This window comes from Lepeophtheirus salmonis, chromosome 5 (assembly GCF_016086655.4).
Source record: "Lepeophtheirus salmonis chromosome 5, UVic_Lsal_1.4, whole genome shotgun sequence".
Lineage (NCBI taxonomy): Eukaryota > Metazoa > Arthropoda > Copepoda > Siphonostomatoida > Caligidae > Lepeophtheirus > Lepeophtheirus salmonis.
In genome coordinates, this window is record NC_052135.2 from 44,657,177 (window position 1) to 44,662,330 (window position 5,154).

Below are 5,154 nucleotides of genomic sequence, written 5' to 3' on the forward strand. Positions count from 1 at the left end.
CCAAGGGTTTGCTAGAGGGGCTTTACACTCCCCCTAATAAAAAAGGAATTTTGGCTTTTTAATATAATTTTTTTGTCATTCGGTCAAATAATGCAGCAAATTAAAGTATTTTATTTCCGAATATTTTTTGCAAAAAAAATAATTTTTGTAATATTAGTTTTTTCAAAAAATTTAATTTTTTGAGGAAAAACCGGTTTTGATCAATAAAATGGTCTTAGACTAGACTGGACAGAAGAAATGAGTATTTTCAATTCTAACAAACAAACAAACAAACATTCTAACTGAATGTAACACACTCTTTACACATGCCTGGTATTAGTTAATGAAAAAAAAAAAAAAATAACAGTTGAAACCATTTACCTTCCAAATTTGCATTTAAAAAGGAATACTTTCACTTTATAAAAAAGATTCGAATCGGGCGCTACTACCCAAAAAGTTATTTTGATGACAATTTGGCATTGTGACATTGGCATTTTTAAATATCCTCACTGAGTGATAAACTAAAAAGACAGAAAAAATTTAAAACTGGAGAAGCACTGCCCCTATTTTTTTTTTTTATATTTTCAAAGTATTGGTAGAAGAATTCAGCTGATATAAAAAGAGATTGTGTAAAGATGTCCTTGGTTTGAAGAACAAGTTTGAACTATTCATCGTAATCCCTATTAATCAGATTTTTACATAGGATGAGTTAATTGAATGGACTAAATGATTCAGCAAAACAATTTCCGTAAAGAAACAATAAAATTAAATTCTGATTGGAATGATTAGATCCTTAACTGTCTACTATTTTCCAACTCTACTCTTTCTCCGTATCTTCTGTACCATATCCCTCTTTGTTAAGAGCTGAAATTAAGATTAAACTTATATCGCAACTTGTCGCCACTTTATATTTATTTATCTTTGATCCAGTGTAGCAACTATTCCGGGTCTCTTCTACTATTTGGAAGTCAGAAGTGTCAATTTATATAAATAAACACATATATTCGTAAAATTTTACTCTCAGTTTGTACATATTATGTTCTCAAATCTTCAATACATAAATATGCATAATATATATTTAGATATCGAATGATATATTGTTTAGAATAAGCCTTGCGGTTACTCTTTTCTATATACTAAAAGGAATTCATTTTGAAATGTGACCTTTTTAAAAAGTAAAAAAAAAGAAGGCAAACTTCAAAATAAATATCTTTGAAGTTTGCCTACTCATTCTTCATAAGTTCATTGTACTGTATTTTATGAAATATTTGAATGAGATAAAATGAATGAAATGTCAAAAACAGGGCTCCTAAAATAGTTGATTCTATTTTTAATGAGATTAGACCTAATCCATTTCCATGAAGTAGGAGAAAGATTTTCAAACCGATTTGAACTTGAGTCCATATTTTGAAGACATGCAACTAGACTTGATCTCACAACAAAAGACGCAAGATTTGAGTTAAACTTCGAAGATATTCATAATGGTTAAAAGAAAACCAGAGTGTTTCTGAGATGTCAAAAATCATAAGGCTAAAATAGTATAGAATTGCAGTAGCTCATGAATAACAAGCTCGGTAGAAGTTATTCTCTTGAATTCAGTGTGTTGTTACGTTTGTGCCCAGGTGATTCTGAGGAAAAGAAATATACTTTATGTATATGGATTTCACATAAACATTCCTAAGTTAGATGGATTAATTGTAATACTGTAATGTTTATTTAAACTTAATAAGTGCAACCCCATCTAAACAATTAAAGGAACAAAAAAAATGGTTAGCTACCAGAGAATTTTTACCAATGAAGGGATTTATAACACTGCAAAATTGGTCTTCACTTTCTGACAGCCCGCCAACCGCCATTATGTCTACTTTATTGAAGACAAAAAGTGCAACTCCTCATGACTTTGTTGAACCAGCCTCCACGATGGGATGAAATAGAACAAATACTCAGCATAGCTTGTACGATAGTTAAATGAATGGCTTCAAGGAAAATACGCCATATTACTTCACACTACACTAAGATGGAAAACTTAAAAGGGATTTTCTTTGTTAAACATACCTTGTGGAAAGTCTTGCGGTATTTGTCTCTGGTGCTCTGCAATATGAAAACTAAAACTCTTGGTGTACCCTTCATCGAAAGTTCTACTATAATCTAACATTACATTACTACATAGGAGCTCAAAGAAAAATAGGCTCTTAATGACAACATTATAGTCATAGTACTTGATACCGCAGCGAGAAACGGAGTCATCAATATAGGTGCAGCAAAATTAATTGAAGAAAAACTAGAGAAAAGGTTGATCTACTTAAATTGTCGTCGTCACATATCTGTGGTATAAATTAGAAAGTCATATTGCATCATATTTGACATGATATGATTTTTCTTTTGTTGTATATTATTTGCATGTTCGTGTAATAACATTAGATTCCACACGTTCTTATTAATGCACTTACATATTCAAGAAAAATGCATTAGCCGTCATTTGGTACCACTTTCAATGTTGTAGTATCATCTTTTGGTTAGTTACAATGCAAACAAAGACTTAATATCATGAATTTTGAAGTATCTAGAAAAAAGTCAACAATCAAGCTAAATGGGTCATGTGGTAGGCTTATCCAAGATCCAAAATCAAAGTTATTTGTAAATTTAGTTAGTTTAGACCTAGAAAAATAGGAATAACATCAGTTTAAATATGTTTGATGGAAAAAGTCTCATATGAAGAGGTATAATGCACATACTTGAAGCATAATATTACACATCTGTATTTTAAGCTATATTTGTAAAAAGGAGTAATCATAATTTATACGATGGAATGATTTTACATGCATAGGTAATAGTGTTGAGTTACAGTCTGAAAATGCTAGACCGGTCTGAGACCGCTATGATCTTTAGTGGAAGGAACTAATTATGTCCTTATAGGAAGTTTGGTTTAGACCGGTCTTAAATACAAATTATGTGTAGATATTTTCCAAAATTAAGTTAGGTCTGTATCGGTATTACAAAAAAAAAAGTATTTTGAAAATTCATATTAGACCTATCATATATACAAATTGTTGAGAATGTCATGTGTGTTTAAAAATTGTAAGCATCTACTTACAATAACGTCATAGGAATTTAACTGAATTTCATATATCATATTTGTACAACTCATAAGTCAGGAGTGGGGGATAAACTCCATCCATATATTGAAATCGAAAAAAATCGGTTTTCATATTTAAACACGCAAATGGGTTTACGATTTGAAAAGGATTGTATTTTAGTTAACACTATGAGATCGGGGTTTGACCAAATTATTTGTGAAAATTGCTCTATAAAGAATTGTTTAAGATCAAATGGAGGTAAAATTTGTTGTTGAACCGAGTCTGAACACTAGTAGGTACTATATTAACAACAAGTGATCCGAGTAAAAATGTTACATCTGTAGCCTTATTTGATGTCGTGACATCAATAATAATATTAAAAAACGTTTCAAGAGTAAAATTTAGTTTTATAAAGGGCTTGCTTCTGTGAGTCATTGCTTTTTAAAATATTGTGTGAAGTGATACAATACATAAAATACATTAAAAATATGTTCCTTCTTTCAGAAGATAAAGAAAAAGCTAAACTACTGAATTCGGAAAATAATGTTAAAGTCTCATTCTATTCAGACATTGGAATTCCATTGCTCATAGGAACTTTTCTATCATTACAAAGCTTCTACAATGCAATTGTAGGTGGATTGTATCTGGTATATGATAATAAAAGCAGTACTCCATTTGCACAGGACAATTTCATCAGTAGGCCATTTTTTGAAGATATCTCAATTGAGTATGGAATTTATTTTTACATCGTGGGATGCATGTTTCAAGTTCTGATCAATTGGGCAATGATGCTGGGAGTGTTGAAAAGGATTTCATTTCCAATTTTTTGTTGGCTTTTATATTATCCTTTATTTTTTTTTCATTTTCTATCTCTATTCTATTATGAAGTTCTCTCCATATGGGGAGACGGAGTTTTAAGAAAATCCATTTCTTGGAGTCTCTTTTTCTATATAATTAATCCACTTGTGATGTCAATTGTATTTGGCTATCTTTGGTTCCTTATATTCAAAGTATGGAAAAGATTACGTATACAAAATGTATCAACAACACATTAATGGAAAGTTTATTTTTTATATCAATAATTGTTTCCTTTATTTAGTATTTGTATATTCGTTTTATATACGCTACCTTGTGTTAATGTTATTATATGAAATATAAATTAATAAAACAAATTTTGTCAGCCGAGGCTTGGTTTTTGAGTTTGTATTTAATATCGTAGAATTACTTGACTATATCATCTGAAAAATAGCAATATAGTAACGTGTGAGTAGCTAGAACTCGGAGCGTCATATTTTAATTTTTTAAATTTAAAATAAAAAAAAAAAAACAGTGACAGGGTGCAGTGTATATAGTGCTCCCTGATGTATACTATAAACCTATTTTAATCAAATAAATAATAATTTAGTCGTATTAATGAAATATTGCAGGCGTGAATATAAAGCTGAAGAAATACGTTACTCTTGTTTTAAGGTATCCCTGTTCGTCAGCTGATATAAAGAGAGGAGGAAGAATGTGTGTATTTGAATAAGAGAAAAGAGGAGAGTTATCCCTGATCGTAGGATATAAATTATTTTAATATGGATTTGTTTAATTATAAGTTATATATTTATTGCACTTATGTAGATTGTAAGTATGATATATTTAATTCATTAATTATATAAATTGTAAGTTATATTTTATATTAGCAATATTCCTCTTGAAATACACATATTCAAGAGGGTTTTTATTCAATAGCATCGAATAAATATACAGGATACATACACTATGTATATAGGGCAAGGCTGCAAAACGTGGACTCAAAAGACGGATTAGGAAATACATCAATATTTCTTATATTTTCAATTATCGACAAAAAAATAACTTTAACAAAACATGTCGACAAGGTTTTTGCAAAACTTTTTCACTTAATATGGCCACCTTTTTACCAATCACAGCCTTTACATCTTAATATGGATAATGCTTAAAAAATTATTAGAAAAATTATCAACGCAAATTTGTTTTATACTTCAGTTATTAGATTCTTTACATTTGTGCGTAATAATAGCAAAACATGAAGAGTATCACCTACTAGTCGATTGCACAGCTTAGTGGAAAAGTT

The 5,154-nt window shown here is 29.7% G+C and overlaps 1 long non-coding RNA gene across 1 annotated transcript; it reads left to right on the forward strand.

The window, feature by feature from the left end:
• Window positions 1–3,434: 3,434 nt before the first annotated feature.
• LOC139905472 (uncharacterized) lies at window positions 3,435–4,787 on the forward strand. The gene is made up of 2 exons (XR_011780248.1): window positions 3,435–3,783; window positions 4,484–4,787. It is a non-coding gene; the product is annotated as an uncharacterized lncRNA (long non-coding RNA).
• Window positions 4,788–5,154: the final 367 nt, after the last annotated feature.